This window comes from Phasianus colchicus, chromosome 7, assembly GCF_987193195.1.
Source record: "Phasianus colchicus chromosome 7, bPhaCol1.hap1.1, whole genome shotgun sequence".
Taxonomy (NCBI): Eukaryota; Metazoa; Chordata; class Aves; order Galliformes; family Phasianidae; genus Phasianus; species Phasianus colchicus.
Window position 1 is genome coordinate 10,377,764 of NC_143442.1, and position 26,445 is coordinate 10,404,208.

The 26,445-nt window shown below is 43.6% G+C and overlaps 1 protein-coding gene across 6 annotated transcripts in view; it reads left to right on the forward strand.

The window, feature by feature from the left end:
* Nucleotides 1-26,445, forward strand: part of SEMA5B (semaphorin 5B) — a 248,524-nt gene that overhangs the window by 662 nt on the left and 221,417 nt on the right. The gene's annotated exons all lie outside the window — the stretch shown is intronic.

Consider the following 26,445-nt stretch of genomic DNA (forward strand, 5'->3'; position numbering starts at 1 on the left):
TGTGGTAGGGGTGGCCCATTAAATTTCAGCTCACGTCCTGATGGAGATCAAAAGCGAAGGGGAGAGGGAAGCAGAGAGCCTTGTGCGGCTCCGTAGCTCCGTGCATTGTTAGAAACTTATGGGGAGGGGGGGATTCCCGAAGCAACCTTTGTGGCTGCGGCCCCGACGCCCACACCAAAAGTTGGAGATGTGCATTTTCCAACGCTGCCATCTGCTCGGCGCTGCTGCCCGGGAGCATGCTTGCTGTTACGCCTCAGAGGAAACAAACAAAAGGTGTGCTGCCAAGTCGGGCTGAACCTGTCTGTTCATGGGCTTAGGTGGAGCGTATTAGGGAGTATCTGTGTCCTAAGGGTTCACTGTTCTCTCTTGGCTCAGGTTGGACTCTCTTGTCCTTAAAAAAGGTCTCTAAATGTGGTAGATGCCTGGTTTACTTTTTTTGTTTGTTTGTTTCTTTTTCATCCTTGAACTATTTCTGCATGGATATATCGGTTTGGGATCGTAGTAAAGTTTCCTTTTTTTGTTGGGAGAGCGTTCCCTCTCATTATAGAAAATCCTTCTCCCAAATTACAGTGTGAGCAGCACGAGGTTAGCTCTCCGCCTCCGGACGGGTTCAGCGATGGGCTGAGACCCCACACTGACTGCACTGCGAGCAAAATACAAAGCAGCAAAGCTAAAAGTTAGGACGAGCTTCCATTCTCCCTGCTGCCTGGGATCAGTGGAGATGCAGACTGAGTGCAGGCAAAGAGCGAGAGGAGCTTGTTCCAGCTACACACACACAGCAAAGCGCTCCTCGATGTGTGATTTGTGAGCACCCAAGGGAGAAAACTGGTCATAAACTGCAGAGAAGGCAATGGGAAAAGGAATATTTAAGCATATCACTCCGGATTTTTAAATAGAGCTTTCCTTTTTAAATAGCTGCTTGAATCATCCCAGTCTCCTTTTCGTTTTTCTCTCCCTTTTGAACTACAACTTTTATTTCTGTTCAGATCGTGCGGAATGCCGAGCTGGCTCTGCGCAAGGCGGGCTGCAGTGTGGGATCTCTGCATTTCATGTTGTGCCTTTTCCATTGTCAGCACAATGGAGACGATTTCTCCTTTTATTTTTTTCTCCTCTCCCGCTATTTTGCCTTCTTTCCTCCAAGAGATTAAGTTTTTGTGCTCCCCTGTCAGCAACACGTTAATCCTGTTATGTCATGGGGGGGGGAGCGAGTTTGTGCCATTTGGCATATGGAGGTTTGCTCTGTGTGCCTCCGGCCTGTGGGACTGCAGGAAGAACTGCTCTGCCCTCAGCATGGAGCTGGGGGGAGAGAAGGGGCAAACTGCAGAGTAGAAAAGAATGACCCCAGAGGACATAAGGGCAGAGCAGAGAGATGCTGCGGATGGGGGTCTGCGTGGGGAATGGCTTTTAACAAGGTGGCTCCAACCAGGTCGCACAGACTTAAAGAGAAGGTGTGGGGATGGGGTTACCTGGAATCCATAGAGCCTGAAAGAAACTCAGCGCAGGTGGTGCCGTGGGATTTCAGCTGCTTTGCAGTGGGATGAAGCAAGTGCCCAGGCAAAACAGCACCGGTGGTCTGCTGAGGTTGCTATTTACTTTCCAGACAGAAAGCTGGAGTGGGGGAGTGTGCACCCTGAGCTTACTGCCATTGCTTCTCTCTACCTTAGCTTGGAGTCAGCTGGAGAAGTCCGGCTGGGCTCAGGCCTTGCTGGGGTGTGTTCCTGCAGAGCGTTTTGTGTTGTCTTCAGTGTGGCTCGGAGGATGCGTTTCTATTTTAGCCGGGTTTGATAACCGTGTGAGCAGCCACGCTAGGGTTAAGTGAGACCGTCTGCGTGAGTCTGTTTTCCTGAAAACAAACACGACGTTGAAAGTTTCTGTGGAAGTCTGGGCTGTTGCTTCGCCGTTTGGCAAAAGGGGGCAGCAACAAACAGTGCCACAAAGAAATCTGCCGCTCTGCTTTCATGTCGGTGTCTGCTATTGCCGGGGGCTGCGAACTCGGGATGCTCGGAGCCCTTATCCAGGTGATTTCTCATAGAGACAGCAGCGAAGTTAGCTGACTGCATAAGTGAAATGGGAGCAAAGCTGTCGCGGTTTCAGTCCGGGGCTGCATCAGTTCCCCATACTGGTGTGACCGGCATGGAATCTAAGGCCAATGCTGCATGATTTCAGAGCTTCTCCAGTTCTCCTTATGTAGGCTGATAGCAGTGACCTTCACCTCCTCTCACTGCACTGATTTTAGGGAGAGTGCGATGGAGCCCCAGGTTTGGATTGCTGTTCTTATAAATGCTCTCCAAGGAATTGTCAGCACCGCTTTCCATAGGAAGAAAAATGAACATCTTCGTTCCTAAATTTAACTTTGTTTGAGAACTCATTTGTTTCCAGCCTTGAGAAACATATTGATCCGGCTTATAAAATATTGCTTGTAGGATGCATTTAAAAGCCTTTTCACCTTTTATTTATCTGTCTGCCTGGAATCATTATATTAATGCTTCCTAGTTGATTTCTGAATGTGAGCCATGGGTGATTTTGCAGAGGGTGCTGCCTCTTCTGAGCATAGGCTTCTCGGACCCTTCATAGTGTGGGAATGCAGCATGGTCCCACCAATAGGGAGGTGCTGAGGGATGTGGCACTGTGACCACGTCCTGTTATTGGTATACAGCACCTGGATCTGCAGTCTCAGTGTAAGCCCCGTGTGAAGACTGCAATAGGTTTGCCTTGCTGTGCAGCATGCTCGACTTGTGGTGTAGAGCTGAAAAAGGGAAACGCAATCTTATGCAGGTAGTGGTGGAGGCGATTCAGACCGATTCTCTAGGGGGTGGAATTCGTTGTTGTTAACTGTGCAGCAGCTGAGATTGCAAAGTACCTCTTAAGTGATGGACTTACTTTTTAAAGACTGAATCCTGTGAGGCTGAACTGCCACTATTTAGGTTGCATCTTTGTTATTTTAGCCCAGGACACAAACAGTGGAGAATTACAGTGCTATCCCCGCTGTGCCTTCAAATAGGCTGTGTTCGAGTATGAGTGCTGTTGACTTTGAGAATCAAATAACAGTTCTTTGTTACTGCCTGCCTTTTTTTCTTTTTAAGGAGAGAAAAAACAACTTGCTGATGAGTGTGTCAGCCAGGCTTATTGTAAGTCATTGTTTCTCTTCCTTTTGCATTGTGGGCTACTGACTCTTCCCACATACCCATCTCTGCCCATGGTTGCAATTTTCATGAGTTTCAATGGCAGCTGTCTGCATACAGCACAAGACTTCACAGGTATTCGGGCTTGTGAGCACAGTGCCTTGCTTTCTGGAGGTTATTATTCAAACCCAGTTAGTCTCCACATTTATTTCACAACGGTTCTCGCTGTCATCCAGCAAATACCCCGTAACAGCTATTATCCTCTACCCCAGGCTCACACGGTGTGAGCAAAGTGCAGCAGAGCTTTGAAGGCTCTGCTGTGACTCAGTATGCAAGGTCTCCTTGACTACAGCGCTTCGGCTCCCAAAGTTACCTCCCAGAAAGAACTGAATTTTGAGGCCCATCCAGAATAGCTCCAAGTGATTTTCTGCTGGGAGGTACATGAGTGGTGATACTTTGGAATACTTCGGATATCTGCTGTCAGATATGTATCTACATGCATATCTACATATGTTTTGTTTTGTTTCAGAATATAATAAGTCTGGCCAGTAATTTGCATGTGAAGGATGTTTCCAAGTTACAGCATATGACTCTGAATAGGTGATGGAGCTATTCATGTGCTGATAATTAAGCATACACCAAAGCACTGTGTTGGTTATGGACTGGTGTGCCCTATTTACTTTCTAGTAAGCTTTGAAGGAGATCGTAAGTAAACATGCTGATTGCTAGTCTTAATCCTCAGATCAGTTGTGAACATGTCGGGAGCTTCTAAGTCATCTGTGTAATTTCATTGCTTTTCTGTAAGGGGTCATTTGTGGAAAGAGCACAGGATATTTTCTTCCCATAAGCTGCTTTGAAGGGGCTTGTGCTCGTAAGGTGCTGTGTGTTCGTGACCAGATCCTGACTAATACAAACCTGCTTTGTGCAACAGGCGAAGTGCTCATGAACTTGGTAGTCTCACTCTATAATGCCCTCTTTATTAGGCCGTTGCTAGAAGACATGTAAGTTGTTCAGTGCCAGTTTCAAGGTTTGACTTTACCCATTGTACAGCAGGATGTGACCACCTGGGACACAGCAACCTGCAGAGAAGCAGCACAGGAACCATTCAGTCTTGGCCAAGTGCCGCTCTGCACTCAAGGGCTCAACCATTACTTCAAACCCAGGAGGCAGCCTCAGCAGTTGGGAATAGCTTGTGAGGATGCTGCAAAATGAGTCGTCCAGCAGCCTCGTGTCCCAGTGCTGGGTGTGCTCAGACTGTGAGCTGAAATGCTGTCTCAATCCTGCACAACAGCCGGGCTAAGTCCTGCTTAGATGATCTATGAGCAATTCTCAGTTTAAGGGTTTGGGGCTTCCAAAGTTTGCATACTTTGCAGATTGCTCGTGCCATAGTCTTCAAAAACTGTTAGCTTTTGAGACAAGCAGATGGCTTTAGCAAAACATATTTGCTGGCACCTGGAACAGGTGGATCTAGAATCAATTTATGCAGTGTTATTTTATCCACACCCTTTTTGGAATCATTTTGTACCCTGGAGCCACCTAAGATGCTTATTATATAGCCAATAGGGAGCTGCTTCTGTCTGACTACATAGGATTTTACACATCTTTTATAGCTAATGCCTGGATTGAAATGCAAAATTTAGTACTGGGAGTGCATGTGAATTTGGAAACTCTCTGGAGAGAATGTGGGTGCGTATATCAGCGAATGAATGATGTCCTCCATAGACAGAGAGGGCTGTTTTCAGTGGTAATGAATGTCCTGCGTTCGGTGTTTGTCATTTTAAAAGTAGTATTTTTCATTTCAAGTGCAAGCCTCATACAAGTTACTGATGTAAAGTAAAAATGGGGAAAAGAACCCTTTAACTGCATTTGAATGGGCAACAATGAAAATTTCTGACGTGCTACAAAGATAGGGATCAGATCGGTGGTTCCAAAAAATGGCTGTGGCAGCTCTGAGCAGTTGCACAAGAAGGGGAAGATGCTGTCTGTCCTCCTGAGGGCAGGAAATGCTCCAGACGAGGCCATGGTGACATCCTCATCCTATTACAGAGCTGGGGCCATCCAACTTACCTGGCTTGTAGTGATTGCATGAGGGTTCTGAGTAGGTGCTGGGGCTGCTGCACTGCTCGGGGTGGGAGTAGGAATGGAGTTTGGGAGTGCTTTGGGGCCAGCATTGTGCTGGAGGAGGAGGAGCGCCTGCTGTACAGCTCTCATTGCTTTGCTGTGTTTCCTGGCCACGTGGAAATTGGTTGGCCTGCAGCTTCAACTAAAGGTTGCTTATTTATCTCCCGCAATGCTGGTTTACAAGAGATCAAAGATTAGTGGGGGAGAAGACGGCAAGAAAGGAAAGGATAGGAAGTTCACTCTGGTTAATTCAGTTTGACAGGATAATATGGTAAATTCAAGAACGTAGAGAGGGCCTGCATTTTGGAGCCTGTCCTCATAATGAATGCAGGAAAGAAAGAAAGAATTGGCGAGGTCTCAAAAGTTTGCCGGAGTGATTACAGATCCCCCCCCTCTGCCTCACGTTCCTTTCTCTGCTCTCTCTTCCTGACTGAAGCCGGTTGTCTGCCAGAAGGAGATTTTCAAACACATGGTTTGGACAGGGCAATCAGTCCGTATTTATAAATCACTCAATATTTCACTCTCTGACCTTTTTGGGGTCCGCTCCCCATCTGAAGGGCATTTTCATTAAAAATACAAAGCTGAGGTTTGGGTTCTGCATGTGTCCACGGTGTTCCTCCAGTCTAAGAGAGCTCAGCTTTTATTGGTAATTGCAGCTAGTAACCACCTATTTAAAATTAAGGACAGCAGGGCTTGTGGTAGAATGAAACAGTGTAGAGGGGCATACTTTATTTAAAATGAGAAAAATAGTACTATGCACTGTAAATTGGGCTCTGAGATGCTGTTCCCGTACTGATGGGGGATGATGTCAAGTAACACGTAATACAAATGTTGAGGATGATTAAGTGATACAAGAGTACAGCTTACCCAGAATTCTGTTTTCTCAGCCATGCTAGGCAGTCCAATGTAACAACGGTCAGGGAGGACCTGAGGGCGAAGTATGGCCTGGAGAATGTGATGTTCATCTGTGAAAGATATCGTGCAGCATAATGATGCAGATAGGCGCCAGGTAGGATTGCCTGTGACTGGAATCAGTAGGAATTGGACTTTGACATATGTGAGAAGTCTGGTGTTACGTGACATGCTCAAGGTCATAGAGTGAGTTAGTGGCAGAGGTAAGATTGCAACCCCTGGAAACACTTATTCACCTACTTAATTCAACATGTGTAGTTAAATCCTGTGAATTAAATGCTTCATCGTAATGCTTTCCTGGATCGGAGCTACAGACTTGTGTCTTACAAGCCCATGTGTTTGTCTCCTTGCTAAGCACTGCCGGCAGGTAACTCCATCCTCCAAATGTCTTACTCACCTGAGATGTTCCAGTTAGTGTGACGGAAGAGAAAATAATTCCCTGATCTCAGGAGCACAGTTGGTCCCAATGTTTTGAAGATGAGATGGGGTCATCCCTCTATTTTGTACTTTTTTATACAAACGTGCACGTGCATCTATATAGATTGAATTAAAACAAAAGCAAGTAATTAACGTCTTTAAAATTTTACATTTTTCCCCTTTCACCAACAGAAACTGTCCCCAAGAGAGTAATTTGCTACATATCTTCTGTATTTGTCTAGGGCTGTATGTCAGGAATACAAAACATGGTATTGCTAATGCTGTGTGTTCCCTCTAATGGCTCTTTGAAATATTAAAACAGCTTATATTTGGAATGAGTTTCGCACACCTCCTTCTCTGCAGTTGCTTTGCAAATCCAGGCTTCACTGCTTTGCTTCAGCAAATTATGAGTTTATTATACTCCCGGAATGCTAATAGCACTTCGTTTTCTCCCTAAATTTCTTCTTCATATTTATGTATTGATTCTTCATTTGAGCACACTTTTGCAGATAATGATGATACTATTGAGGATAGCTTGTGTGAGTTAATTGTAAGAATGCCATCCCCCTTTGCCAAGAGCCTCTCTGTAAAGTTCATAAGCTAAGGCATCCAAAATGCTAATGTAGCGAAGATGACTGGATAAGCTTACTCCCAGTGTTATATGTCAATCTTATTTTTGTAAAGACCAAGTGTATCAGAGTTGACAAATCTAAATTTAATTTTTCATTGAAACCTCGTTGGCAGATTTGCAGATGCCATGCTTTAGGTAAGCAGTTGTTCTAATGGTCACTTGCTCTTTACTCAATTGAATCACTCACATTAACTGTGAGTGAACATCTGTGAACCAGAAGTTTTAGTGTTTTCCTCTTTAGCTTACATTTCACATTTGGTTCCAGAGATTCTCCCCCATTCTCAGTCCCTCATCCCACAGTGTTGGGTGGTAATGCCAGGAAAGTGCTTTCAGTTGGTTTCTATCTTCCCTGAGGCCACAGAACTTCCTTGAGCTGATTCACGTTCAAGCTGGTCATCTATTCTTAATGAGAATCCAGTTTTGGTTTAAAACCTTCTGTTGGAAGAGAACATCCTGAAATTCCTGTTTAAGTGTTAAAGCTACAGCAGCCCTTGTGGTTATATTGCCTCTTACTTTCTCACTGGATTCTTGGCCATCCTGTGCTCTCATCTGGAGAGCAGGGCATTCCGTTTCCTTGCTGTGGAAGTACTTGTGAACTGCAATCAAGTCAGCTCTTAATTTCTCTGTGATATTTCAATATTATACTGGATTCCTCTGTGGTTTTTCAATCCTTATGTCAGCCTGATGGCTCTTCTCTGAACACTTCCCGTGGATGTTACTGGCCAAAGAAGACAGAGCGATGCTGACAGATGCAGGAGCTGGGGAGAACCGGAACGGCAGAGCAGGGCTGAGCAGATAGCAGGAGATAAGGGCTATATGGCAGATAAAGTTGGAAGGCAGAAAAAGGAGGTGCAGTGGCACAAGAAACTCCTGGCATGAGGAGCCGAGTTTAATATATGCCCGGGGAAGAACTGGAGTAGCTGTAGCATTGAAAGACAACAGCGTGTTTTTGCTGGCTGGGAGCTGGGTAAGCACTGCAGCAGTGGTAATGCTTGTAAATCAGAGCAGCGTTCTGTCAGGGCTGCTCTCTGTGGGTAAATTCCAAAACATCTGTCTGCACTTTGCTTGGGCATAACCAGGTTCTTTCTGCTCGGTTTGAAGTTCTGGTGAAGTTGCCACTCTCTTCCTCTAAGTGTATGATCTGATCCTGCAGAATCAAACTGATTCTCCAATCTGTACAAAGGCAAAATGTTTCTTGTTTCAGTGAAATGACTGTAATGAGAATTTATTGGCCTGAGTTTTCAATTGCTAACACAAGGCAAGCACTCTGAATCTATTCCACAAGTTATAGCCATGTAGAGCTGGGCTGCCCTAACCTTAACTGTGATACTTGTGATCTGAGAGGACTAGAACCTTCCCATAAGTAACATGATTTCTGTTTTTAGCTTGGAGAGATGTTATCATTTAATGAAATCCTTTGTTTTCTGGCAGCCTACTTGGCTATTCATTTACAAAGTTCTCATAGGACCTGGACATCCATGAAAAGTGCAAGAGCCTAATTCTGCTCACAGATACACTAGTGCAGCCTCACTGAAGAGCTGCAGTTGTGCTTGAATGATGACTGATAGCACGAGTCCAGAAAGCTGAAGATAAATTTGTACATGTGGGAAAGAACTGCAAAGGGAGCATGCTGGTCCAGAGACACACTCCAAAATGAGGTGTGCAACATTGTGCTGCAAAACTCAGAGCCAAGGAAAGCATTTCCAGTTTTAATTAAAACAAAATCCAGAACAACAGGATCTCTGTTTCCATCAGTGTTTAACCTTCCCAAATGCTTGAGCATGAAATGCAGAGGTAATTGGTTAGAAACCTGAGAAAAATAATGAGGCTTTTTTTTTCTTTCCCCATTCTCAAGCTGATTCAGCTTAGAAAGGAAAAGAAAAAAAAAAAGAAACCTCTGAAGATTTTATGTGGGCTGAGTAAGACTTCACTCCACATATAGACCAAATGAGCTACAGAAGTGCTTCAGTGAAGTTATCGTGTGGCCCTGAGCCAGTGGGATTATTTACATGGCAGACTTCTACCTGGTAAAATCAGGGGCTTAAATAAATTGTATAAAGAATTGGAAATAATCTGATGTCTGCAGTTCTAATGGCCTGAGTTATTTGCAGAAGAGATAACGCCCTGATCCTGCCCCAAGGGACATCAGTAGCAAAAATTCCATTTGCGTAAGTTAACACTGTATCTTCCTTTCTTCCTTTCTTCCTTTCTTCCTTTCTTCCTTTCTTCCTTTCTTCCTTTCTTCCTTTCTTCCTTTCTTCCTTTCTTCCTTTCTTCCTTTCTTCCTTTCTTCCTTTCTTCCTTTCTTCCTTTCTTCCTTTCCAAAAAAAATAAATACATGTCTTGCAGTTCCAAGGACTATTTGCTTTTAAACTGGCATACTGTCTAAATCAGGACTGCACGAGTTGGCCCCAGGTTTTCAATCAGACAGTACCTCTTTAAAATGCAATGGTATAATTTAGGTATCTCTTATTTGTTTTGAATAGCAGGGATAACGTTCTGTCAGTTACAATGACTTGACAGACATGATTAAAAGGCAGGAGATCAGGAAAAAGGCATGCTTATCACAGCCAACCCTCCTTGATGAAAACGTAAGTGCTCCGTGGTGTATTTGCAATTGAGGTGTAACTGAAAGCATTTTTGGAAATGCACTTTGTAGACTGCATTGAAATGGTGTTTTCTATTATGACCAGTTTCTGGAACAGATTATCATGATTGTAGGAAGCACTTCAAAACAGATTGGTGTAGGAAGATCTTTCCCCGAAAACTTTGGCTTCTTTGTAAGACAGAAAGCTACAAATGTGTCTGCAATCTGTCTTGTTTCAGCTACAACAGCATTTATTTGATAAAAGTGGGCTGCTATTAATTTCCAAGATGCTACAAAGACTTTGCAACCACCTTGGTTTCACAAGGGGTTCCAAAGGCTGTGTTTCCCTTCTCCCATATCCTTCTAAATTTCTTTTTTCATGTTTTTAAAGACTGAGACTTAAACACTGTAATGAAATGTTGAACTGCATCTGATAAGCAGTCAGATGATAATTTAAAGTACTGGTGGCCAGACTTCCATAGAACAGATCCTGTTGCATCATCTGACCCATCCCCTGAGCTGACACAGGATCAACTCCACCTCCACCATGCAGATGAGCTGAAGTTCAGGTGAACTCAGCGTTGATAGGAACTGGAGAATGCCATCAGGAATTTCAATGTATTCATCTCTGAACAAGGCAAGCTACATGCCATTTTGGCAAGGCTCCCACCAAAAACTCTGATTCTAGGCTAAATTCTGTATTGTAGGGAACTGAAGTCTTCTGTATACTTGCAAACACAGAACAAACAGGAAAGGCCCAATTTCTGGTTGGCATGAAAGCAGGTGGTATAATACACTGAAGTACGTTGGCATGACTGCAAATAATTCTTGTTGTTCAAGGATATTGGGAAGGGAGGAAGCTCACACAGAAAATGAAAGAGAGCAGTAATGAGAAGGATTAGAAGCAACTCCTGTGTCTTGTCCCCAACACACAGTGGAACAAGAAGAAGAAACTTTCAAAAGCGTTATTTTGCACTTCACCAAGCTGCCATGCATCAAGCCCATCGCACAGCCCTTCGTGTGCCTCCCAAACACACATTTCCTTCCACTAGGGAAGAAGCTGTAACACAGAGTCAAGTCACTTGCTTTGGCTCATCGAGGGCAGCAGCGAATGAGAGTCCTGCAGTCACAGCTGCTCCGTCTTGTTTGACAGCAGCACACGATGAATTATTTATGCTAAAGTAGAAAGGCCTTGAAATGGTTCCTTCTTTTTTGCAGAAATTATTTTTTCCTATAAACGAAGGCTGAATGATGTGCTGATGGGTTCCTTGTGAATGCATACCATAACAGTTGAACAAGTGTTTTTTTTTAATCTACAGCATTATCAGATGAACAATTCTGACACTTTAGTTTGCCATCAAAACATTGTGTTGTTTTCCATGTTCTCTTTCAACAAGTAAAGCAAGGCTCTGTGTGCTGCCATCCATGGAAGCACCCTCTGTGTGCTACAGCCCATGGATTCAGCTCAAAGTTGCTGCCTTGGTATTTGAAGCCTGTGTGGAAGTGCTGAGTCATGGCCTGAAGCAGTGATTGAGCACCTGTGGGAAGGCAGGACAACCCAGGGGAGCTCAGGTGTGTGCAATTCTCCTGATTGACTGGAAGGGGAGGAGCCAGGATCTGTTCCCTTCCCAGAGCTCATTTAAGGGTTGGCAGTGGAAGTATCTTAGTAGACATTCTTGTGTACCTGAGGTCTTCTGAAGGTAAGCAGCTTTTAAAAATTTTTTTTTAAACTCCTTTTTTTCTGTGCCTAAGGCTGTTGCATTTGAGCAAATCCTCATTCTCTGGAGCCTGGAACCTAGCTGCTCTGCTGTCATTGCTGCAGTTTCTACTGCATTGCAAAGGCCCAAAAGGAACTTTTCTTTACTTATTCAATGCTTATTGTCCTCTATGGGCTGAGAGACTGCCTCATTTAATAAGGAAAATAGCTGCCAGAAGTGAAAATCTTCCTCATAACTGATGTTGTAGGTTCCCTCCTTGCTTTTCTGTAGCCACACCATGTCTGGTGTTCACTGCATCACAAGGGGATGGAGGGCTGAGTGTGCTTCTGCACAGCCACCTCTGGTGTCAGTCCTATGAGGACTTTCTTTGGCCTTTTTTAACCTGTTTGTCGTCAATCACACATCCTGTCATCCTTTAGGAATCTGCTTTACCCCCTGCTCAGGATGATTCATTTATTTCTTGTTCTGTTACTGAGCTCTGTTAACATTTGTTTTAATCTAAAGTACAATTTATCTGTGTGTGCTACCTTATGCAAAGGACTGGTTCTGTTTTTCTTTTGAAGGAAGTGCAGCTCACTGTTAAACAAGCTTCTAAAGCAGATAACACTCTGAGCCCTTTCTTACCCTTTCTTTTCTCCAACATAGAAAATTATTAACCAGGCACCTCTTTTGCCTGTGTTTTTAGTGAGCATAAATTAATCTCCTTAATATGTAGTACGCTCCTTGCATCTACACATAATTAAATCATATTTGTTCTTGGAAACTATTCATTCAAGTGTAAACCTGCTTCCTGAGTAAATATTCCTTTAATTAGTAGAACAAATAGATTGCAGAGTTGTGGGATTTGGAATTGATTGTCACAGCATTCCTTTCCCTGATGTCTGCCTCAGATCTGCACAGTGGAGAGGTGTGCTAAATGCAGCCAGGGAACGCAGCAGTGTGCTTCTTGCAGTTTGAAAATAAATGCACCTTGTGAATACTTTACACCTACGGAACCCTTCATTTGAGGATTACGAAGTGCTTCACCATGCTGTGTGGGTATTATTTATTTCCCTTTTACAGAAAGGTGAAGTGAAATAGAGAATTGGCCCTGATCTTTCTATATTTCCACATTGTATTAAGAGGCATGATGTACTGAGACACATATGGTTGTGCGCTGCTCCTGCGGAACAGCAGAGGACATGGCTTTTCATATAGGCTAATGAGGTACAGCTTCCATTTTTGGATGTCTGCTTGGGCACATCTGGTCCCAGGGGTCCCAAAAGCAGCTGGTGGGGACTAAGAGCCAAAGGCTCTAGGCACTGCCTGCCTCTCTAGCAAGGCATCTCATTTCTGGATTTGTCTGCTGGTATTCAGTGGCTTGGGGCTGGGCTGTGCAGATAGTGGTAAAGCTGAATGAAGAGTGCAGCCTTCCCACTGCCTGGCTTGCTGTGCCAGGGCAGAATGATTATTCACAGATGCAGATCTTTGTCTTTGTTTTATGACTTACCTAGGAGGCTGGAAGCTCAATCAGAACAAGTGCTGTAGGAAAGACATGCTTGTGGCCGTAGCATTTCAGCACTTGCTTCTGGGTAAGTGTGTGTATGTGGGTGTCATTTCTCAGGATTTTTTTATGTTGTGACTGTATAAGAGTAACTTGAGAAGTTATGGGAGAAATGTTTCCTGTAGGAGTAGTGTTTGAGAGTCGTCAATGGCTTCATGTTTCCTGACTGCAGGTAAGAGTTTCTGATAGGAGAGGGAAGATTTTGAGCTCTGACTTGCACTGCTGAGTTAATTAGCCTGAGTTTAAATAATTTCCACTCCTGAGCTGGGGTTGCCTGTGTGAGAAAGAGAGAGGTTAGAGACCACAGCCAAATGAGCCCCTTGTTAAGGATGCAGGTGAACGAGCTTTGTAAATGGCTGCCCCGAGACTGAGCAGGAGAGCGTGTCTGCCAGTGGAATACTGTTTGGACATATCCTTAATGAAAGGAAGGGGTTTGCTCTGGAGTCAGCAGCTAAAACATCCCTTCGTTGAGTGCAGCGTGCCACAAGTGCTGTGCTTCTGCCTGGCTCCTCTTCAGGAGAGTGGTGCATGGAGTTGGATGGAGGGGACTTAGGAATGCTGTAGCTGATAGATGCTCTCTGTTCCCACAGGAATGGGGACAGCTTTTTGTGTTTACTTGGCTTTGGATGGCTGTAATTCATAAAAGCATCTCCATTCACGCACACACTGATTTACAAAAATCTTACAGTTCCTTTACTTAAAAATTCAGTGGAGCTATTAGATGTACCTGAACCTGATCAGATAACGGGCTGTAAAAGATGAATGTTTAAGTAACATCTTTAGCAGCAAACATGTTTAGAGATTTGTGTTCTCTACATACTTACTCTAGCTCTGATAGCTCCAGGGCTCCTCCTTCATGGCTCCAATGTGTTTTTTTAAAAGCATGAGCTTCAGCTGATCAAGTGCCACTTGTTGGATGTTTGCAGTGCTAAAACACCCTCTACCTCAGCAGCTAGCTCAGGTGTGTCTACCTGTGCTGGTGCTTTGTATCCTGCCTGCTAAGGAATGATAACTATAGATGCCTTCACGTGGTTTGTGTAATCCTCTTAACTGCTTGAAGATGTACTTACTGTGTAACACAGCGCTTGCTTGGGAGTTAGCAGGAAATACCTATTGCTATTTGGATTTGCATTCTGTATTTCTGGCCAATAATTTCATCTTTGTAGGGAAGTTCTAACTCTCTCAGGTCAGATAGTGCAGGGACAGGAAGTTTAAACTGGCTCCAAGAGGATGTCTGATGAGAGCCCTCTGCCTCCACTTTCCACTGTGAATGAGTACAAGGGAATATATCTGTTTTGTTTGCTGAGATCCCAAGGGATAAGAAAGCGCTTCATAGATGTGAATAGCATCTCGTGCCAGGCACTGCGCTTTGTGGAACCTCTACCTGCCTTTGTAATGCAAACAGGAGTGGGTATCCATCTGAAATACACGTGCCCTGTGGTCTGAATGTGTTGGCTTTGCTTTCATATAGTGATCTCTCCAGATCTTTGAGGTACTTAGTGAAAATTGTTTCGGCATGAATGTAGTATTTTAGCAGTGCGTGTGTTTTTATAGTGTGGGTGGGAGCTGAAGCCGTACAGTACAGCTGGAGCCCTGGCATTTTGCTGTGCAGTGGCAGGTACAATTGATTTTACAGTTAGGTGAGACTGATTTCAAATGTACCTTTATTGAATTTATTGGCATCTACAACTACTGGTGTTAAGAGGTTAAATGGTATCTATGTTCAGCTGCATGCAGCCCAAAAATTTGTTTAGAGATTCAAAACAGTGGAGTCTCCTGAGAATGGTTCTTTCTCTTGACAAAATGTCTGCATATGGAAATCTAGCCTTGATGGGGGTGTTTAAGATCACTGGGCACTGTGATTGTTGAGCTTTTCCGTGCCCCTTGTGGATATTTCTGTCTAAAAGTGAACTGAAGGAAGGACAGATGGGCTTTTAAACTGAATATAGATTAAACACTTGGAGCATCCCTGAAACATCTGGGAATGACCTAGATAGCATAAGGTTCTGGTACAGGTCTGGTGTATGAATGTGGGCATGTCCTGCAAATGCTTTGTGCTTCATTACTCAACCCCTTACAAAGCAAACATTGCATCACAGCAATGTGAGGCTTTGGTCTCTGGCTTTTGTAAAGCGCTGGGAATGCTGAGTCTGGGCCAGCTACAGAACTGCAAGTATTACTATTGCTTGGAGTCAAGTAATCCTGCATAAATGTCACCTGCTTTGGTCCACGTTATCAGTTAGAAAAGGATGTGAATTGAGTGAGAGAGATGTGTGCTGTGATTGCTTAAATGGAAACCTGGGAATTGGTAAGTTTCAACTTCTAAACTCATCCCTGCCAGCAGCTTGCTCTTTGCCTTGGGCAAATAATGGGAAATCAGCTTCAGGTTCCTCAGCTGAAGTAATAATGCATAAGAAAAAGAAAAAAGCCAACGTCTTCTAGAGTTGTTGTAAGAATTGATCAGAGATTATTTTAAAATATTGCCTGAAATGTGCTATGTGTTTTAAATAGTTTCCTATCTCTGCATACTAGCTGCATGCATAAGAAAAAAAAAAATCAGACTGAAGTACAACTCCTGTTTGGCGATTTCTGTTTGAAATAATCCATTCTTTCATCAGAACAACAGAAAGGACAGATGTGTGTTATTAAAAACAAGATGTTCTTGTTCGAGCTGGCAGCAGCATATCTGAAACCCACCCTGCTGGAGCTGCACTTGCGGAAAAACTAGATTCCCACCATTTAGCTGCTACTAACTCTTCTACTTCGTTCTCCAAATTATTTGCAGAACAGCTGACATTAGCCACTCTTATTTCCTTTGATGTAAAAAGTTTGCATTTCCCATTCTTAGATTCCTCCACACCTGTGCTCCCAGTAACAGGCAGTAAGCAGCAGTGAGTCACTTGACACTGTGTGTCTGGTGTTGGCTCTACTCCTAGTGACATGTGCCAGCCCGGTTGGGGGGGAAAAAAAAAAAAAAAAACAACAGAAAACCATAGACCCTAAAGGCATGATAAGTTGAATTATTTCCCTTCAGCCCTTCCCTTCCCGGACTGGAAATCCAGTTTGTGTACAGAGTTCATGAACTGGAAATAAGCTGCTGACTCTGTGGCTGCTGTTGGCTGGGATCCTCTAAACTTCAGCATTCGGCTTGAAAGCCAGACCTCTCCGGTGCATTAAGGGTTGCACACTAGCTTTAATTGTTGAGCTTCCTTTCAGGACTAAGAAATTACAAAAGAGTTGCCAAGGCTCTCTTGTCAGTGGTCCATGTTCCCGTGATACACTAGCTAACTTGACTTTGAAGTGGGCTGCAAATGAGGATGTTCTCCATTCTCTCTTCTACAAGTGCACATTGCAAGGGTCTAACTACTGCTGCAGTTCCCATCAGCTTGAGTAGCTGGCACCAGCTGTACTGTGGACTGAAATAGCAAGAGCAAACTGTCTTTAGAACTGCCCCTCTAAAAGTTGCTGATGAAGTGACTGTGTTTGTTCCTTCTGAATTTAAAGCCTACGGACTGGCTATGAGCCTTCTGTTATGGACCTCATCCAAAGACCACTGACATAAGAGTGTCTTGAAATTCCTTCCCTCAGATTTGGATCAGGCTGTCTTTTAAAGATACTTGTCTTTTCAAATCTGAACCACATTCTCGAGAGCTGTGTGTACCTTCTTCAACAGTTTTTCATTTCACTTCTCCCATTTTGCATGACTTGTGCTCTTAAAGCAGCTTGGTTTTTGTTCCTGTGTCAGATGTAGATCACTACCAAGACTGTACTTTAAGAGAAGGTGGAATATATCAATGTTGTACAACTGAAGCTAGAGCCAATGGCGTCTTTTACCTTCAAGCTAGTGATTCTTCCAAAGCCAATATTTTTTCACCTGAATGAGGACTGTGCATCTGTTGCAGTGCAGCTGGAATACACATCATGAAGGGCAGGGTGCCCTCTCCAGGGATTGGTGCTATTGCTTTACATGCCATCCACCTGCACTGGACTGTTTTCACTTGGCTGCGCTGAACTGTGGTCATGGTTGAAAGTAAGCAGATTTGTTATTTAATACCTTTGGCAGCCTTACAGGGAGATGTAGTGAAAAATCTAGAGCACGCTTGGTTGGCATCCTGCTCCTGTCAGGAAGGGCTCATGTAACTACTGGTCCCTGAACTCATCTGTTTCTGCAGGAGGACTAGTACTTGGTGGAGGGAGAAGGGCCTCAAGGGTGCTGCTGTTTCTTGACAGCACCCTGCAAAGGATAACTGAGTATGCTGCAGTCTTCTGGCCTTGGCTGCTGTCTTTGGCAAAGGGGGTGATTCAGCATTCTGCATCCTGCGGTTCCTGATGCAGGGAAATGCTGCTGTGTTAGGTCCATGACCTTTAAGGAGAACCTGCCCTGCTTGTGCGTGGGAGGGAAGGTCTCTTCTGTTTCTCTGTCAGAAATCCTCCCAAAAACAAAAGCAAACTTCAGCTGTACTGCTTTTTTTGAAGGCTGGTAAACTATTTGATGGCTGGGCTGGGAATGGACTGAGCTCCAGCCTTTCTCTGGCAGTTTACCCTGTAACCTCTGTTCCTTTCTCAGCTCCCTCCTGTGCTGTCAGAAGGGCGGGTTCCTTTCTGCCCCCAGCTCCACTGTGGCTGTCCCTGCCTTGTCCCCAGGCTGTGATGCTCAGTTGTGGGTCTTTGCTTTCATCCTCACAGCCATGCCTACTTGAGTTTAACCAGCAAAGCACCGCAGCTGTCCCATGGGCTGCTCAGGCTGGGGAGGGACCGGGGAGTTTCCTGCCACTCCAACCTTGAGCTGAAGAACTCTAATGACACATTCAACCGCATGCTAACAGTAGCTGTTGGTGAAGCCAAGAATGTGTCTCTTCGTGCCACTTGAACACTTCACCGAGGGTGAGGGCACGATTAGTCATTCAGCAGGCAAACATCTGGTGTTCCGTGTGCCCTGCGGCGATTCCTACTTAGCAGGCCTCACAAGGCCCGTCTGAGCTAGGAAAGCAGCACCATAAACTTTGGATTGGCTACAGTTAGCCTGCTTGTTTTTTGGGGGATAGAAACATGCTCACTCATCTGTTTGTTTTTTTTTTTAATGCTGTTGTTATAGCAGGATATGGATTGCTCACAGTGCTGCTGAGTTCTGCTTATAGGGAGCACGTGCTGTTCAGTTTTGAGTGAGCAGAGCCCAGGGCACTAAATCTGGCCCAGGATTTTAGTTCTGAGGCGTGTTATCTACTCCAGAAAGGAAAACACTGCTGCCCATGCCTGGGCCTGGAGATGGGTGGACAAACACATCTCTCTTTAATGATGTGTGCTAGACGAAAGGAAAGAAACAGGATTTCTCTAACCAGTTAACTCTGTTCTTTGAGACAGAATGTGATCAGAAAACCAGGGATGCCCTTATGCAAATCTCTACCCCTTTCCTCCCCCCACTCATCTTCTCTGCTGGATCACAGAGTCACTCTGTGACCAAGGGCAACTCCTGGCTGATGGTTTAAGCCTTGATATTCGTCTTGTTTCTCTTTTCAGCATTTGTTTCCTTCATCATGGGCAATTCTTCTGGGCTACAGAGCTCTAGAATCACAATTTGTTTCCCACATGTGATGAAATGTCATCATCCAAATGCTTTTCCTTGTTGTATACTTCAATAGATGCCTTCTTCCCTTAGCAATTCTCTTGACAAATTTGATGTCCTGTCTGAATCTAAAACTACTTGTAGAGTCTTTTTGTTTATCTCGAATAGATAGATTTGAAGAATATGGATATGCATTGGACTCCTAGAGTTCTGAAGTTTGGAGCCTGAGTTGGAAAGTGTGATACGGCCTCCAGCTGCCAATAGTGTACATAGACAGAGTCCTGAACTATCCCAGCAGATCTTAATCACAGACTGTTTTCTTCATCTAGGCATAACTTTCAAGCAAACTCATTCTCAGAGAAATACAGCCACCCTTTGCATCAAACTGCTCCACTGTTTTGCAGAGTGCAAGCAGAAGTTCTTGTTGAAGTGACCCTCACCATTTGTTAGGAAGTACAACCTCAGGCGAAAAGATTTCAGTGGATGGCACTTCAGTAATGGAAAGGTGACAGATACAGCTTATAGTACATGGAGAACTTATGCTCTCTGTCCATCATGTAACATTTTTATGGAGACTAGTAAGCAGAATAGTGGAGGGCCCGTTGGCCTTTTGACACAAAGAAGAATCATCAGTAAATCATAAACCAATTAAAGTTGGAAAAGAGCTGACAGCCTCTTCAGTTCATCCCTTGCTAATGTGAGACTGTTCCCTACAGTGTATTTTCTCCTGTTGGCATTAAATGATGGAACATCTATTGCTTCCTTGGGGAAAAGTACACATTCACCACTAATGAACTCTGAACACTTAGCCTAAACCTCCCTTAGTTTTCTTCTCTTTCTCCCAGCTAACCAACTCTTCTGAGATTTTTACAGCTTTTGAATATTTGTAGATAGCACTTTTGTTACTATATGCCATATCAATGATCAGTGTAAAGTTTTTTTCTTACAAACTCATGTTGGTGTTGCATCAAGTTTCACTCTGGAGGTTTACATCTTCCAGTGTCAGTAATTAAAACTCATCAGGGGAATGCTCAAACTCCAGCGCATCCTTTGATAAAACCACTTTTGTATACTCAGGGGGAAAAAAAAAACTGGTTCTGTGTGTGTGTTTGACAGTGTGGCACCAGGGTCACGGGGCAAGATGAGTCCATGCAGCAGGAGGCTACTAATCCTTATTTTTAAGAGACTGTTAACACCTGTTCTTGTGGAGATCAAAGCAGGAAAAGTCAGGACAGCTCCAGAGTGGAAGCTTGTGCGTAAGCTCAGTCTTAATGTCTGCAGTGCTTGGGTATGCTTCACATGCACGTGAGCTCAGCATCAGACAGGTGAGGAAGGGAGAGATTGCTTTCCCTAAATTGCATATGGTCCTTAAAATAGGTTCATCAACCACCACATCCCAGGGCTGACTTTGTTTGGTTGCATCAGTTTTGATATCTGGACATAAAACCAAAGGCTTTCAGAGGAAACCCCTCCTTTTCAGACTCTCCTTGCCATCATTCAGTTTGATGATTAGACTACCATTTTCTTTTATTTCAGCTCAATGACCAAGCAGCAATCTGGACTTACACATCACCTTGTCGTCGTATATTTTATAACTCACTGTAAACTAAAAATAATCCTTTTTGGAAGTCTGAAATTTTACCAGTGACTAAAGATCCAGAGAATCCATTTAGAGGAAAAATACTAGTAAAAATAAGAGAGGATAAAAAGCATCACTGGCTGTGTCTTTTGGTGTAAATCACATTCATTTCATAAAAGTCTTGAACACATCCCTTAAACTTTAATACCTGAATTTCAAGCCCAGCAGTCAGTGGATCTTTTAGCACCAGCCAGAGAGTACTCATAGTTGGCAGGCAGATGGTCCTTTCCCCTCTTTTACATTCTTTTAACGCACTAACGCTGCCAGTTGGGTGTTTGAAAGCCTCATTAATTTTCCTCGTGGTTTGGCAATAAGACCTTGCTTGTTCCTTGCTCTCTTCCATTACTGAAATCTGTGTAGTTTTTGCATTGCTCCTACTTGTTGCTTTGATGTGAGGCTGGGTTATTTGCCTTGCTGTGGAGCCAAATGGTGAAGATGTGGATGGGTGTAGAAGCATGATGGGGTGTGATCTCAAAAACAGGTGTGGTTAGAATATGGAGAGGAGGATGTGTAGGTGCACTGGGTACAAGGAATTGGAAAAGAGCAAGAAAATATCATGTAATCAATTCATGACAGCATTGATATTAAATCTAGCGAAATCAGAGGAGACTGTAGAGTTCTGTAGTTAAACTTTCTGTATTTTGATGTCAGAGCAACTAGAAATGTTTCTTATACCCCCCTGAAGAAGCCCCCTGAAGAAGCCTTGGATTTCTGTGATGTTGCTGAAAATACTATTTTTGCATAACTTTTTTTCTCACAAGACGAATGCTTTGTAGCTCTCCTTTATACAGTGAATCTACAGAAATGGCAGCATGGACCTGCATGTTGAGTGGTTTCAAATGGCTCTGTATTTCATTATCCATGTTACAGGATGGATTTTTTGACTGCCTGCCCTGCGAACTCATTTTGAGACAGGTGTGTTAAAAATGCATGTGTCCTTGGTTACCCAGAGAGAGCAGAGGTGCTTTGTAGCTCTGAGTTAAGTTAAATGAATAGAGGCTGTATTATTCATCAAGACAAAATCATTTTCTAAATCAAAAAAAAAGAAACTGTCTTGTCTGCAAATCATTTATCTGGCCTTGATTTTTTTGAGGGCATTGAGTAGATGTCAAGTTTAAAAAAGAGAATGAAACTCTTATTTTTTTTGTTGTGGGATCAACAAAAGTAAATTGCCAGCAGAACCACTTTTGATCAAATAAGTGTCTGCTGCTGAAATTGACTGCGCTGCTTGCACAGCATGATGTTACAGCATGCATCTGCTCTCCAGTCAGTTAGCATTGCTTCGCCCTTTTCCTTTTGGTGTGCCTGGCAAATTGAGAACGATGGATGGGTAAGAGTTTTTGTCTTTCTCGTGTGGACTTTTCCAAGGTGAAGGGTGAGCTGATAGATCATCAGTAGCTGTATCTGTCAGGATGGATTGCAGAGAAACCACTGGCACTAGGAGTTCATGGTAACAGCACCTCTGCTGCTGGCATGGCAAAGTCCTGCTGTTGTGTCACAGCTTAAAAAGGCTGTGACTGGTGCAGATCTTGACCCGAGGCTTGACTGTCTGGGTTCCCACAAGTTGAGAATAGTCTGCTAGGACCAGAATTCAGAGTGTTAATCATGATTCATGTGCTAAGTTCCTCTGCCAAAGGGTAGGCTGGAATCATTATTTTTTAAGGTAAGGTATAATTCTGATATCCTAACTGTATTACCGTGGTCAGTATCCATCCATGTCATACCTCAGGTCTCTTTGCTTTCCAGCCCTAAGTCTTGGACAGATTGCAAATTGGAGCAATTTATATTCTTGCTGCCATGGTGAATTACATGGGAGAATAAATCTCCAGAGAAAAATGTGTTGGTTGGGCTTCTGTGTGAGTAGGCACTAACAAAATATGGAGACTGAGGGAGCTGTAGGAAGGGAAGGGTGGAAATAACAAAAGGAATGCAGCAACTGACTCTGCTGGGCGAGAAGGTCTGTGGAGAAATTTCTCCATAAAAGAGTTAAAATTGAGTTTTAAGAATATGAATGCATATTCACTTTTGACCTATTGACCAACTTCTCTCTCCAAAAACTAACCTCAGTCTTCTATCAAGTAAACTCACCAACCATCTGGTAAAGACAAAGGAGAAAAGATATTTTTCCCTAGAAATTCAGCCAATTCCTTTTAATCCTTGAAGCCAATGCTACTGTTACTGTTCGTTCTTTTTCCACCAATTCTCTCCTACCATAGTGATAGGTACTAAGATAAACCAGATTCAATGTTTAGTTTCCTCTTCTGGAGCAAGAGCTCCAGTTGTTCCTTGTATTCTTCTGGATGTCTTATATTTGTGTCTAAACATAATCTTCTCTAGCATTGCAATCAGTTATGGCATTCCTTATCTCCTCTCCTGAAATATTTGTCTTTCTGTATGGTGGTTAGAATATGGAGAGGATCTGTATGGTATGCAGCTCAACATGTACTGTCTTCCACCCCAGACAGGACTTTATTTCTCTGCAGTACGGTATGGTTCCTAAGGATAGTTTACAGGAGACTTCATTGCTTTCAGTTCAAGATAGTTCTACCAGTGAATAGTACGAATCTTGCCTCCTTCATAAATCTCTGGCATATTTTCTCTATTTCTTTCCAACAATTTTCTTATCTTTTGTAAACTGTTTGACACCTGGATGCTTGCAATAGCATTTTGTCTGGCTATTTTCTTTCCTTCGTTGTACAGCAGAATTTAATTGAAAACTGAATGAAATATACATGAACATGAAGCAGTGATTACTCAGCCCTGCTTGTGTTAATTCACAAATGTAATTTAACAATTTAAAACAAATCTTAACTTCACTCAGTTTTAGAGCATCGATCACTAAACTAATTAGGGCTTTCTAAGTGCGTCATGCAGATTGTGTGTTACACTCTCAAATGTATATATTCCATATAGAATTTGTAGGTGTCAGGAAAGTCCTACTGCTGCAGCTGCCTGCAATATGCTGGTGTGACTACATACTGTGGGAGCACAACCTGAGCAGTTAATCTTTAGTGGCTGATCACAGTGCAGTGGAAGCTGCCCTTAAACTGACTGTTCCATTGAAGTTGAGCTAGAGTAAAATGGTACCACCCTGCCTGCTCAACCCCCAAATCTGGCTGGAGGTTAAGTCAGCTGCTTCACTGCTCATTGCAAGAGGACTAGGGGCACTCAAAGTCAACTGCTGTATTCAGCTTTTTACTCTAAAGGGTAAAAGGGAGATGCAGAACTGTGATCCAATCTCTGCTCCCTGTTCTTGAAAGCAGCTGTGCTGTGCAGTCCTTACTGCATCTGGAAGGACCCATCTTTAAAGTACATCTTTAAAGATGGGTCCTCTATCCTGCTGTTCTCACTGGAGAGCTATTTAATAGACTGTTTCTCAGTGATCAGAAACATTTTCTGAGGGGCACTGTAATTCTATTCAGAGATAGATGATGCAACTTCTTTTTCTGAATGAACACTTTATTTTAACCTAAACAGCTCTTTTACGGCTGATATATTTACAGTCAGTAATCATCTCCACTCTCAGCTTTGGCTCAACAATCCAAGCTCATGAGATTCATAAAATGCCTGATAGCACATGTAGCTTTCTTCCAAACATGCACAAGCTGCTATTCTTCTTCTCTAGGTCCAGGTAGAATTGCAATGCACAGCATCATAAGTGCTTTCCCACCTCTGCTGAAATAATGTGATTTAATATGCAGTGTGGTTTCATTTGTCTTTTAGAAACTATGCCCTGTTAATGGCTCAGGTGATTCTGAATCCAATTAGAAATGCTGGCCTGTATCTTCACCTTGCTAGCCAGTGATGGCCACAGTATTCTTGCTGGCTTTTAAATACATGATCTTGCACTTAGCGTTATTGAACTTTCTTCATTGCACAGGATATCTGTTCCCTTCTGTATCTCCAATATTTTTGAACTGAGTCAGCACTGACTTTATTAGAACATGTCTGTGAGTGTGAAGTGTTGGAGATGAAGTAGGGCTGTGTGCATCTCATCAGCAGTGTTTGGGTTTTGATGAAGCCCCAGAAGCTGCACCTGGAAAGTTTTTTTTTTCTTTTTAACTTGGGGGTCATATGTCTAAATTTGAATGTCTTTAGTTGAATTCCCCAACATACATGTCACACTGACTTCCACAGTGCTGCAAGTTCCTGTGCTGTCCTATTTCAGGGCATGTGCTTCCAGGTTTTCAGCATTTGTGAGGATAAAGCTCTCCTGCTCAGGATAGCTTTTCAACCAACACATCAAAAGATATGTCTCTAGGTGTGCCTATGCAAAACAGCAGTCTCAATCACTTTCAATCTGACCACAATATAGATGCAATCTGCATGTAGGATGCAGAGGCCAGCTGTTGTGCCATTAAGGAAACTGGAGCAGGGCTCATCTTCAGAACAGTGGGTCTCCACATGAATAAATTTTATGTCTGCTTGGACCTCCTTACAGAAACAGGATTTCACACAATATTACTGACCTGAGCCTTCTCATTGAGGAATAGATTGGAAGTTCCCCTTATTGGCAAAAACAGAAGCCAGTCAAATTCTGCATCAGAATAAGCTCCAGCAGGATCCACTGACCTGCTCCAGGGGATGGGGCCGGCCCTGTTAATTCCGCCTTGATGACAGCAGTTGTGCTGCTGATCTACACAATCGGATTGTGTTTTGGCTTTGGAGGGCCTCTGGGGAATCTCACGTGATCTGCTCTGTGAAATTAATTTGATAATGCACCGCATTGTTTTCCTTGAGCCCAATCATTCACTCCCTGCTGAAGCTGAGGCACTCAGGGTTGGATTCATCACGTTTAGAAAGCAGCTACAGTTTTCCATTTACAGAATGTCAAAATCCCTGTGTGGTCTCTCTTAGAAAAACACAAAGCGCAAAGCTGTGCGCTACTGGAGGTTGGCTGGGGGTTCTGCCACTGAGGGGCATGCTGTCATCCCTCTGGCTGGGAGCAGCACTGTCCAGAATTGTTCCCCATGAAAAACTGACATCAAATTTCCTTTGGGTGAGCCCATGGGTGCTAATTTGTGATATGACTGATGCTATCCCTTCTGGTGAAACACAGTTCCAGCAGATTCATGGGGAAGAGCCCCTGCAGTCTCCCAGCACCTTGTCCACTGGGCCAGCCCTGACCTCTGTGCAGGGCCATCAGTATAGCTGCCCACACCTACCTCAGGCTCACCTTGGCCTGATATGGTTTAACATCTGTCAGTGCTTCTGCTCAGCCCTTTTCTTTATTCACAGATTTAGAGCTGGCTGTAAAGTTGTGCCCTATGCTGGCACATGGTATACAGAATCTCCCCACCCTGTGTCTCTGGAGTGGATTTGTGTAAAAGATGATCATGTGCATCCCTATGTACATACAGAGAATCTGTTCTTATCGCAAAATCATTAAGTTTGGAAAAGGCCTCTAAGATCATCTAGTCAACCATCCACCCACCACCAATACTGCCCACTAACCACATCCCTCAGTGCCACATATCCACTGTTCTTGAATACCTCCAGTGGGCAGCCTGTGCCAGTGTCTGACTGCTCTATTGTAGAAGCTGTTTTTCCTAATATCCAACCTGAACCTCTTCTGGTGCAGCTTAAGGTCATTCCATCTTGTCCTTTGCTTGAGAATAACTCATCACAGTTTTGCATGGCCATCATGTTGTTAACTAACTGTGTAGCACAGACACAGTACAGAGCTGCCACAGCCTGAATGGCAGTGTTCTGTGTCAAGAGGGGCTTGAATGAGTCCCTTGTGCAGACTCTTGTGCCAATGTGCATTCATGAAGCAGCTAAACTTCCTCTGTGATATGTCTTTGCCTCTTTTTTTTTTTTTTTTGCAGTGTAATGTAGAGAGTGTAATCTCTTTATGGATGACAATAAAATCAGCATTACAGCTGTTTGTAGAATAAAAAGCATCTGCAGTATTTGCTAAGAGGAACCTGGTGGGGGGGTTCAAGCAGAATGCAACCTGTGCAGCTTTGCAGGGCCTATCAGCCATAAAGGGAGTGCCAGGAAGGGGATGCTGCCTGCTGCCCACAACTCTGTCCCATGTTCTGTATGGCTGAAGCAGAACACATGCAGATGATGAGATTTGGATGGGGGGATGTATCAGTATACTTATCTATTTTGCAAGGGAAGAGTGAAGATAGTCATGCTCATGCCTTTTAAACAGCTGTACTGATTTAGGTTGGTACTGTCTCTCAG